The sequence below is a fragment of the Argiope bruennichi genome, chromosome 2 (assembly GCF_947563725.1).
Source record: "Argiope bruennichi chromosome 2, qqArgBrue1.1, whole genome shotgun sequence".
Taxonomy (NCBI): Eukaryota; Metazoa; Arthropoda; class Arachnida; order Araneae; family Araneidae; genus Argiope; species Argiope bruennichi.
This window is the reverse complement of record NC_079152.1, coordinates 53260250-53273573: the sequence shown is the minus strand read 5'-3', so window position 1 is coordinate 53273573 and position 13324 is coordinate 53260250. Positions and strand designations below refer to the sequence as shown.

The 13324-nt window shown below is 29.5% G+C and overlaps 1 long non-coding RNA gene across 1 annotated transcript in view; it reads right to left on the bottom strand.

Annotated features, from left to right (window-relative positions):
• Window positions 1-13324, bottom strand: part of LOC129961548 (uncharacterized) — a 193338-nt gene that overhangs the window by 71438 nt on the left and 108576 nt on the right. The window lies entirely within an intron of this gene.

Genomic DNA, 13324 nt, shown 5'->3' with positions numbered 1-13324 from the left:
AATCATTTAGATCATTTCATGATTATTTCATCATAGATCGTTTCATTGTTATAACATCATAGATTGTTTCATGATTATTTTATCATAGATCGTTTCTTGATTATTTTATCATAGATCGTTTCTTGATTATTTTATCATAGATCGTTTCTTGATGATTTTATCATAGATCGTTTCTTGATTATTTTATCATCGATCGTTTCATGGTCATTTTATCATAGATCGTTTCATGGTCATTTCAGCATAGATCATTTCATGATTATTTTATCATAGATCGTTTCATGGTCATTTCAGCATAGATCGTTTCATGGTCATTTCAGCATAGATCTTTTCTTGATGATTTTATCATAGATCGTTTCTTGATTATTTTATCATAGATCGTTTCTTGATTATTTTATCATAGATCGTTTCTTGATTATTTTATCATAGATCGTTTCTTGATTATTTTATCATAGATCGTTTCTTGATGATTTTATCATAGATCGTTTCTTGATTATTTTATCATCGATCGTTTCATGGTCATTTTATCATAGATCGTTTCATGGTCATTTCAGCATAGATCATTTCATGATTATTTTATCATAGATCGTTTCATGGTCATTTCAGCATAGATCGTTTCATGGTCATTTCAGCATAGATCGTTTCTTGATGATTTTATCATAGATCGTTTCTTGATTATTTTATCATAGATCGTTTCTTGATTATTTTATCATAGATCGTTTCTTGATTATTTTATCATAGATCGTTTCATGGTCATTTCAGCATAGATCATTTCATGATCAATTCGATTTTATTCTCTGATTCAAGCATAACTTTTGATACTGCGAAACGATTTTATTATAATTTGACATTAAAACATTCATTACTTCTACCTTCGTTAGTGTCTGAATGCATTAATTATATTTCACTTTAGAAAAATAAAGTGTATGGATTTGAATAATAATACTTAGAATCTGTGGAGGACTAAGGCATATATCCACTTTTTTTTATCAATAGAAGTCTCCTTGTATATTACTGATAGAAATATCACAATACTGGTCATAAACCAACGAGAAAATGTCACTAGCATTGCACTAGTATTCTATTCCAAAATTTAGATATATCTAAAAAAGATCGCTAAAGTTGACTGAAAAGCTAAGTAGTTACAAAGTTCCACAACATTTTCTATAGAATAGTCCATCCAATATTTATTTGTAGTAAAGTTTCATCCAAATAAGGCTACAAGTATTAAATTTTAAAAACCCTGATATCTATAAATGATTCAGTACATTTAATTTTCAGTGCAAATCAAGCAAATGGGCGAATAGCCCATTCACACAGAACACTAAAATTTGAATAATTCCGTATTTCATTTTAAATAACAAATATAAACCCAAGTAACTCAAGTCGTAAAAATACTTTTCCCAATATTTCGATCTTAAACGAAATGTTTTGTTTCAGAATGTATGAATATTTAATAGGAACACAATTCTGTGTCTCATCACAAAACCCTTCAACTCGCAGAAATGAATATCCAGCACATTTTACGAACTCTGTCGTTTTGCAGTACACTGAAAAGCTTCTTATCTTGATCCTCATCATTTATTCAGGATTCTCCACTTTAAAATTGGATTTTAAATGCGAAGTGTGTGAAATGTTGGATGTAAATGAAGAACTTCGAAATACTTTTCTGAATAGGATATTTATCATGCAAATTATTTAATCTCGTTACTTAATCTATTCATTCTTCTATTCTTTTTTAAAAAACCATTTTTCAATAGAATAAATATTATAGAAAGTTTTAAGCATCTTAAGGGCCAATGTTTTAAGAATATGAAATTAATCTTGCACTCCAAAGCCAACTATAATATTTGTGAAATGATAGCAGAAATATTGTCACGTAGATTCTATTTTATAGAAAATGACACACACACACACACACACACACACACACACAAGAGATAGCGCTAAACCTATTTATTAACTGAACTCAGAACTAAGAGAATACAGTAACTGACAAATCCTTCTGCTTTTATACAAGCAAAGAAAGTTCCAGAATACTCTTCTGGAGACAGTAAGAAAAGTCCAGAACATTTGTCTGGCAAACTAAAGAAATGGCCAGTATCTTCTGGAACATGAAATAAAGGAAAACATAAAATTGAGGAATTAAGTATTTACATATACTATTAATCGCATTGTCTCTAGCGGGATTCGAACCCAGGTCTCTTGATCATGAGACCAGTGCCATGACCATTCGGACATGGAGATTCGACTGTCTTTCTTCAATGCGGCATTATAAATTCAGTTTTCATATTTTGTTTAAGTATTTTATGCATCAATTCAAGTCCACAGTTTTCTTTGTTCTTTCAAAATGAGAGTTTAATGAACAAATTAGCAATGAAATAAAAGAAATTTCAGTATGTAACAATCTTTCTTTGCAAGCAACAGTTTTGAGTCCCTTTACATTTTTTCATAATCTTTCTGGCGTAGAAGTTATCCGGTGCAATATGGAGATGAAAAAATGATGCCAAGAGGACATCATGTTTTAAACCCTTTATCGAAATTTTATATAAATCTACAATAAAACACGAAGTGAAGTAAAAGAGGGCATCAATTTCATACCAAGTTTTTAACATTTTCATTTCTTTCCTTAATTATTATATGTTTAATTTAAAGAAGAAATAAGCAAAAAGTATGTAGTATTATCTATTATATAATCAAAGAAGTATATATGTTGCTATAAATTAAAAGTTCTTAAATTTGAAAAATGCTTAGCTATTTTAGTTATTATAATAGAAATTTTAGTTTCAGTGAATGACAGGATTCTGGGAATGTCGATCTTCTCTGGTGTATATCGACATATATCAAATACCTCAATGAAAGATCGGTTATTTTGTGAAATATGATTTCTCTCTTATCGACATTTATCATGCGCTAATAATGAATATCAAATAAGTATATATTTGTTACTAAACGAATACTATGTTTTAAATAATAAAATAGTTCCAATAATAAATTTAAAACGGAATTGTGCAATTAATGCTATACAGAGTGGACAAAATGTCCATAAGAACTTTTTATTAAGAAAAAATTATAAAACCCGGAAACTTAAGCAAAATAAAAAAAAAAACGGTTTGCAGTCTTAGTACCAATAAGCCATGGGTTGTTGTTGTTTTTAAGATAAGAAAAATATAATTAAAAGAACAGCAATAGATGGCTTATCGGACATAAGTGAAGAAAAGACACGCAAATAACAAAAATACCAAATCATTTATTATGGTGTTCCACATGTCCCCCACCACAAGTGATAATACATTGCAAGCGTGTTACCAATCCAGTAACGGCAACGTGCAACATGTCCGATGTATACATGACAGCTCTCGGTGGATTGCATCTTTTGATTCCGAACAGATTTGATGGACGGGATCGATACATCTGGGATTTTAAATTTCCCAACAGCCAAAAGCCTTCTGGTGTCAGATCTAGAAACCGAGGAGGCCGTGAAAACTTGCAACTTCTGTTAACTTCTCCAAACATTTGTATCGGGAATTTCTTGACTGGAGTAGCAGTGTGATTTGTTGCTTCATCTTGCATAAGCGTAACAGTAGAAAGTGCTCTTTTTTACGCAAACATGTAACAACCTTTTCGCTCAAAAGAGTTAAATTACGCTGAACATTTATTTTCATCGTTTTCCACCCATTTACTGTTTCAAAGAAGAGAGGTCCTATCATAAAGGAACCTACAAACCCACTATAATCACAACAGAGACTTTGGAGGAATGCAGTGGTTTGTCAGTGTACAATCGTGGATTTGACGTCGCCCAGATGTGACAATTATGTGTACTGCGTAACATTGCCATAGAGAGAAAAATGAGCTTTATCTGTCCACAAGACCCAAGAGGGATCTTGTTCAATTTTGGAGAGAGAGCGCCTAGCAAATTCTTCTCACTCTATGATATACGACGGTAAAAGTTTATGACAGGAATGTTATCCTGGATTAAGAGCATAAGTATTTATAATTTCCCGCCTCATTTTCATATTTCCAACTTAGATGTTCGTACCAGCGCCATCTGTTGTCTATTTTTTCCTTATCTTAAAAGAAATTCCTTGACTTATCAATGCTAAACCTGCAAACCGTTTTTTATTTTAGTTATTTTTTCGGATTTTATGAATTTTTAAAGCTTTTATGGACTTTTTGCCCACACTCTACAATCTTATTTATTGCAACAAGTTAAATTGTGCAACAGACCTTTTGCTTTGTAAACTGCATTTAGTCATGGAATATTACTTTTTGCATTAACAGCTTGCGCCTTGCTCTGCATTTCTTAATTATTTGCCAGCTGCTATTCTCAGCGACATTTATTGTGAAGAAACCTCATCATCTCATATTTAGTGCTTCGTTTTTTAGATAATTTATAACAGAATCTTCTATAACAAAAATAACCATTAAAATACTTCAGATATCTGTACAACAATATTAAAAAAAGAGGGAATCATTTCCGAATGACATCATCACTTTGAGCATGATAAAATGGCGCTTTTAGCCTCCTTGATTGATCTTCTATGCTTCTTGTTCCGAGTTTCTCATGGACTTTACTATGCTTGTCGATATATAAAGATGAGTGGCAGAGTAAATATAATTTCATTTAAAATATCGGTCTTTCACCGGCGTATTTGGTATACATTAATATTCATTAAGGAATGTTAATATTCCTTGATCTCGATATGTTACAACACTCTTTATAAGATTATCCTTATGTCTGATATTATTTAATTCAAAGCATCAAACATAAAATTTATTCTTCTATGATAAGTACGTTAAAAAAGGAAAATGAGTTCGTTTTATATAGTACAAACCCGTAATTAGTCTTAACTCCGCATATACGAAGAACATTTAAATAAGTTAAGTCAAGAGCATATTGGACTTTTCAAGATAACATTGCTGTCAAGAATTCCATACTTCAAAAGAGAACATTTAGTAATTATCATTTAAACGATGTTTCCTTTTTATATTCTAAGATTATAACAAGATTTTAGAGCACTATATGTATGTTGAAATACATATAAAGAATGCCATAAAGAAAAGTGGGCAATTATGAAATATATTTATGTTTAAAAAAGTATATAATTTTGTTGAGTATTTGAATATTATTTTTGTGTTGATATTATTTCGATGAAATTATTTATCATTCAGCGATTATTAGAAAAGTCCCTTTCATCGAAGAACATTATGAATATATGGTTTAGAAACTGGAGGATAATTATAGGGTTCGTACTTCCTAGTGGGCTGAGTAATAATGTGTGATCATTTTATCTCCACTCACATGATAAAACGTACCTTCTACGGAAGGAGGTCGATAACCATGATCCTTTGGATTTCACTTTGAGCTTCCCATTTTCTGTTTTCGCCCCGATGGTCATTTATGGGATTTCTGAATGATCAGGTAGAGCGAGGGTAATTCGGAATGATTATAGAAAAGTTCTTCAATTTACAGTAACTCTTTGTTAGTATCGAATATAGGGAACATCTCCTTAACGAAGTATTTCTGCACTGTTAGTGAGCACATACCCTATGCTCCTGTTTACAAAACATAGAAGATTCTACGCAGGAAAAATCAGGAAACAGTTTTCTTGACTAGTCATCTATTAATTCACATCAAGCCACACCTTATTTTTATACAATTTCCGATGAGCAATTTCATATCCGGGTTACGAATATTTCTTAAAGACAATAAAAATTATTTTCTTCATAAACTACTAATTTCACTGGAAACTCGCTAGGTTTCTCCCTGATGTTAAAATAAATTTGCGCTGTTTTTCCTCGAGTGCTACTCATCGCTCACACTCACGTGAACATCTACTTTTTCTTGACTGCCAAGCAAACTGGAAAATGTTTCTGTATAACTTTCAAGACAACGTAAATACGCTGTCATCTTAGGTTAGGAAGAGAAACTAATCATACAGTTAGTAATAAAGTCCTCTCTATATTAAAAGGTTTTCTTTACCCCACATTTAAATGAAAATTTATATGACTTTTTTTTATTCTACTGCAGATATGAATTATTCTTATGCAATATTATTTTAGTTAAAAATCAGCTATATACTATTTTATTAAATCAAATTATTTTTCAAAAAAATATTTTTAAGCAACAGCTGTTAAGCATAAATCGAAGATATAGACCAAATTTGTAAAATAAACGTAGTGATATTATTTCTCCTTTTACAAGATAGTTATAAAATAATCTTAGTTTATTTTTTTAATTTAAAAATGGAAAATCTTTAAAAGTTTGACATGAATCTAGGAAATGTTATAATTAGTTAAAAAAAACTTAATAAACAAAGCATCTACTCATTTTCAGTAATCTCCATGGAGTATTTATATTGGATAGTGTTAAATAAAGGAAACAGTTTCTATACGCATTTTTATCTGTTTATTCTTCTTTTATAAACTTTTAAATAAAAGTTTCGAAAAGTAATCAAGGTAAGAAGAAATAATGCAGTGTTTCCAACCAAAGAAAGAGAATGAGATTACGATGACTGCTTACTTCCTAACTCCTCAACACGTAACCTTTCAGAGTAATAAACTAAGTGTTACTTTGAAAAATGAAGAAAATAATCATAGTGACATTAACTGTTTCCTGCTCTTTTTCTTGTACTTATTTTTTCCATCCTACTTTCGAAGAAAACAATTCGTATTGTTGATTTTAAAGGGAGCTTAAAGGATGAAACAGAGAAACGTCAAATTTATAAACATCCCCAGGGATATTTTGTTTCAACAACAAACAACAACATTTCTACATTTTGCAAGTAAAAAAAAAAAGCACATTATTTCAAATTATAATGAGAGTTTAGAACTAATATGCCTTTTATTTAACGCAAATGATTCTAACAGTTACATCTAATTGTTACAAGATGGGAAATCTGATGACGTCTTAGGATCCTTTCTAATAGTTCATTATAAGTTAAACGCACCAACATTTATTAGCTTTCTTGAATAATTTAATTTCTAATATGTAGAAGTAAAATGGAAATTGCAGATATAAATTGGAAAATATAATGCATAGTCACTTGACTATCGGTTTTTTTTTAATTCCTCTTTACCGAACATTCACTATTCATCATTTCAATATTCCATTTTCTATAACAGCTGTGTAAATGTTTTTTTCTTAATATTCTTCGTGATAACATTCTTCTGTTGTCCTCTAAATTTGAATTTTTAGGACTACATTTAAATGACTTATTATTAATTTTTTTTTTGAAATTCTGCATTAACATTTAAAAGTTTTCATTTTAAAAATTCGAATTTATTGCATTATTTATTGCTAGTTTACTACATATCTTATAGAGATGAACATTTTCTCAATTACCTGTATTCAAATCGTGGTTAATGGAATATAGCAAATGGTGTGCATTTTATAAATCACAATTTTCACCGTTGGATTGACCTCATAATCTCAATCAAATGTGCTACTATCTCTTGTATTTTATTCGTTCCAGGAAATAAACTTTACTGTTACAAAATATTTGTTATTTTGCATGCTTATTCTGTCGTATTACCATGACATTCTTTTCTGAAGTTTTACGACTTCACGTTTTTGCCTTTTAAATATTCAATGGATTTTATATACCAGGCGTTAGCACATACACATTTAACTGTTTATATAAATTCATAATAGATTTTTGGTCACAATTTCCTAAAGCATTTATCGAAGTGTTTAAGTAGATTTTATGGCACATTGACAGACACATTTGACAAATGAAATCTATAAAGACCTAATTATCCGTGAAATTAGGTCTTTTAGGTCCACGAAATTATGACACATCCGTAATATAATATATGGTTAATTAGGATTTTGTAATGGTTAACAGGAAAGCTGAAACACAATTTTTGATACTTGTGGCGTAGAATTTTATAATTTGTCACTCAACTGAATGACATTCTTAATTTAATATGTACACTGAGGTGAAGGAAAATGGTAAAAATGAGTTTCTGTTAGCAATTAAAATAACACGATATTCATTAAAAATTGATAAAAAGGCGGTAATTTAAAGTGCAATAAACTAATATTTTATTTCTCATTTTATATTATATAATTAAATTTTAATATAAAAGTCCACTTACAAGAATACCATTAAGGAATCTTTTAAACATAATGGACGAATGACAGGCATTTCTTTTAAATTAATATTCTAATGCATTAATGTTATTCAAATACTGCTTTTCAGAATGCAAGCATGAAATATAAAATACATCATCAAAATTTTTCTTTTGATTTTGCAAATTATTCTGGTTTATATTGTCTACATTTTAGTAAACATTTTAATAAGATACATAATACCTGACACTTCTACTTATGTTTTATTAATATCATTATTTAGATGTTTAGTTGGAATCCTTTTGATATGTTTGCCATTACTTTTCAAATCCAGAATGATCGATAATAAATGGGAATATTATCAATACGAATAAATATTTTTTTTTTGTTTTTCTTCATAAAAATTCCATTATGTAACTATGCATTAGTCATATAATAATAGCATACATTTACAAATGGTGATATAATATAAAGACAGTAATCCAGTCTATTTTAGTTCTAACACCTGATATCGTAAGATTTTATGTACTTGTATGACATTATCGGGTAACTAAGATGCCTAATGTTACGAAAAAAGATCAAATATTAGTAAAAGACCCCAAAAAATACTTATTGTAACTAAAATAAGACGATATATATTTTGCTAATTCGAAAATGAAATATAATCTTTAATATTAGGCTATGGTAATGGTTATACTTTTGAACTAATGCTGAAAGTAAAAAGAAAATTATATGAAATTATTTAAAATTTAAAAGTACTGAATGGAAGAATAAGTTACGGAAATTTGTACAAAATCAGCTTTGAATTAGAATGCGAAACTAGAGAAAACCCTTTAAGTAAACTCCGAAAAAAACTTATTTAAATGCATAAAGCAAAATAAAAGTTTGGTTTAAATTCATTGGAAACATTGGAACAGTCAACTGTTGTAACTGATATAAACACGCTAAGAAAAGCAATTTGTCAAAGCATCGAGAGTCTCAGATTTAAACTTGTTTAACATTTTTATCATGTTATCAGTCGCATCTTAGGAATCTCACAGAAGTTCATTTATCTTTTGTAATCTTTCTGCTAGCTTACCCTCGCCATTAGCGACTGCATTCAAGAAAGTTTGTTCTTAAAGGAAACCAAAGCAAATGCAATACCAACCATTGCCCTGAGGATTGCCACCCCATGAGCTTCACAATGCTTTGTATTTTCTAAGTAAAGAATTGGAAGCTTAGAATATATACTGAAAGAAGGGTATCTGATAAGAGCATGCTGGAGAGATAATTGATAATGGATTAATGGAATTTTTAACAAGACAAGATTCCACTTCCGGCTAAATAATAGGAAAAGTTTTGGAACTATTTTTACTTCTTTCGATATCAGAGAATTAATCTTTTAGGAAAGTAATAGTATGTATCTTTTTGAAAACTTGTAGTATAACTATTGATATCATTCTTTTGATGTTGCTCTTGATAATAGCACCCTTAAATTTCAGAGAAAATCAATATTTTTAGGATAAATTGCTTTTACATTATTCTGGTGATCCTTCAGAATTTCATGCATAATCTTAAAATTATTGCAATGGATATTAAAATTGGATAAAATATGGAACAAATGCGTCACTTCTGCATAAATTCTCTGAATAAAAAAAATGAAATAAACATTAAAAGAGGGAATAAATAAACGCGGTATGAATAGCATTATTTTTTATGATTTGAAAGTGGCAGCATGGTAATGATGAACTAGTAGGCATCAAGCTAGTTTAGGCTAGCCTGATGCCGTATCAACCGTTTTAGGCTAGAATGGCATTATAATAAACCATTCATTATATAAAAAATGTGGTTGCAAAAGAGCGCACGTCATAAAACGAAAAAAAAAAAAAAAAAAAAAAAAAGTAATACACATGAAGTAAGAAATTCAAATCTTTTTGCAATTCCTTCGTCCAAAAATAAATAATCATAACTGAATGTCCATGTTTGGAAGACTACATAAACTCTGGAGCCACCAGGGAATTCCCAGAACACACTGACGACGGATGCATGGTTTTGATTGTTAAAATGGTCAATGTGATTCCTATTTATAATATTCGAAATCTGTAAAATTATTTGATAATCATTTCAGGTATGCTAAAGCAATTTTCTGCTGTTATTCTGAAAACTGCTGTAAAAGACAACGAATCAGTAATGCTGTATGTCAAAACTTATGCTGTACCATTTAAGGATTTCTGTAGTTCACTGGCTCCATTAAATTTCCATAACTAGAATCAAGACTTCCAGTGTCCACCTTAGGGTCTCTAGTGATGTAAAGGTGCGGCATCATGATTAAATAGACGGAATCCGAAATTGATGATCTAACAGCAACGACTGAAAGATCAATCATATTCACTAGTAACGATGCATTTTTTTTTTTACTTTAGGATGTCTTTCCATCATCAGAGTGAAGATATTTCAGTTCTGTTATCATGTACTGTTTAATTATACGGCTCCTAATCATCAACGAATTCGTGCTGTTCTTCAGTGGGGATTAATAAATTCCTGTACAGAAATATCTATTATAGTGTAGACTACTAAAATGTAAAATTATTTTAATCAGTAATGTGTTATTCTCTTACAGTATTAAATATTGCAATTTGAATTTATAAGTTTTTTCTTCATTAAAGGAAATTAGGAAATGATATTTTTATTGCTTCAATTTATTTCAGAAATATTACATTCAGAATCTCTTCTAGTGATTAATTAGAACGTGTCGCTGTCTGTTGACAAGATTGTATAACTTTAAGTATACAATCTTGTAAGTATGTATAATTATACATAGTTACTTTATGTATAATTTACCCTTACCAAATTTGGTACAGGTTAATTTTTGGAGATTGACATGTGCAAAAGACGAGGAAGAAACTATCTTTTTATTATCTACCCAGATTCCATGATCAATCAGAAAGCGAAAAATAAACATAAAACAATCAAACGTAAAAACATTCCAAAATACAATGGACAGTATCAATTATATTACTCTGACTTTAGGGTTTCTAATGTGACTTTGATGTTTTGGATGTTATGAGATTCAACTTCATTAAGAAGGTCCATATACGCAATAAAGGAAAGGCTATTAAAATAATACAGCATTAAAGTTTGCCACAACAGGATGTTTAAGAATAATTTGCTGAAGAAATCATGAACATCAGGCCATGCATAATAATTATAATTGAAATGAAGCACAATCACCATTCCTGGGTGACCAGCTGGTCTTCCAAGGCGAATGCTTAGTATGCAACAATGATTAAGAACATTTCGAAATTCAAATACATAGTATAATTATTTACTGGAGAAATTCTGCACGAGTCATTTTGTAAAGTCTCTTATTTTTGCATGGTATGCCCAAAAGTTTAAAAAATTAAATATCTTACAACAATCTCTTTACATTTGAAGAGTGTAACGATTTGTATTTTCTAAATGCATGCCCATTAAGAAAAGTTTCGGATTATTCCCTTGGAACGGGAGAATTTACAAATAAAATGTCTCCTTCAGTTATTTATATATGCTAATAATAAAATTGAATGTGTTATGCTTGTTGGTGCTTACAGGATACACCATTTGACCTAGATCTACCAAACCTGGCACATGCATATTTTGGTAGGTAGAAATGTTCATCTCAGAGCAATATTTTTCATATTTATTATTTAGAATTTAATTAATTAAAACTTATCGAGGAAAAAAATAAAAAATTCGCTAACTTTTTTACAGCATATTTTCCAGCATAAAAATAAATTACGTATTGTTCCATTATTTTATGTTTTTTTAACGATATTTATCTAATAGTATAACAATTTTTAGAATTTTTTTTCCCGATTTCAAACATTATAGCCCTGGAATTCAAACTGTTTTCATTGTTTCACCAAATATTTAATTGTTGACTTTCTTTCATTGTTGGAAGCTAAAGAAGAAGAATTATTTTTTAAATCTGTATAGTTTCTAAGATGAATAAACCAATGGGATTTATCTCCCCAAAACTTTCTCGTACTCGTTCCCCGCAAAAAATTGTGGACCTTGGATTATACAAAGGCACACTTTTTATGATATTACCGTACAACAGTTAAGAAATATGAACCCATATTGTGTATTTAGCATTTTTATTGAATCTGTTATTTTATAATTAATGAGTGTTTTGAGATTTATCTCTGTCATGCGGTTAATAGTATTCGATAATGAAATTTGTGATTTAGACATGTTTTTCCAAAGCGACTGTAAACAAAATATGACAGAGAACTACAACTGTAGTTACAAAATCACATATGAAATTTGATAAATTTAAAACACTGCGTTTTTGAGCTATTGCATTTAAATGCTTCTTAAGTTACAGACAGACAGACAGACACTCAACCAATGATGAATATGAATCGGAATTCGATAAATGTCTTCAATATAAATGTTACCGAATTTTATACATCTAGCTTCTTCGGTTTGTAGTTATGGGGATGACTTATATTCGAACAGCCGAATAGACAGACTTCGTCAGAAGGGACTTTGCTCAAAATTTGATAGAAATTTTTAAATGTGTTGTAGAGACTGTATTTCAAATCTATCTCATCTCATCTTCTCACCTGTCTAGTTCAAAGCCTTTTTTGAGTTATCTTTATACACATTTTGGAGTTATCTTTATACACATTTTGGAGTTATCTTTATACACATTTTGGAGTTATCTTTATACACATTTTAGAGTTATCTTTATACACATTTTAGAGTTATCTTTATACACATTTTAGAGTTATCTTTATACACATTTTTGAGTTATCTTTATACACATTTTTGAGTTATCTTTATACACATTTTTGAGTTATCTTTATAAACACATTTTCCCAAAATGTGTTTTACGAACTCAAGTAGGTCTGAATCATGGGGAATAGTTAAAATCTGGAGTTCTAAATGTTTGATGATTACAATACTTACTCAAGACTTCTTATATATGAGAAAGTAAAAAGTGAAGTCATAATAACACAAAATTTAGAAGAAGAATGAGCAGTATATTTACGTTTTTAATAAGCTATGATGTTATGGGAACTTTCTTAAGTAGAAAGATTCATGTACCAGACAAATAGGACTTAATTAAGACAATAAAAATAATGTATTTTATTTAGAGATAAATCGTGGAATCATAAACATAAAAAATTATCTAAAATCAAATATGACCAACATTCAGGGCGAACCTACTAGCCACCAAAGGCAGCGAGTACTTCACATTTAAAAAAAATACTTTTTATTTACTTTAAA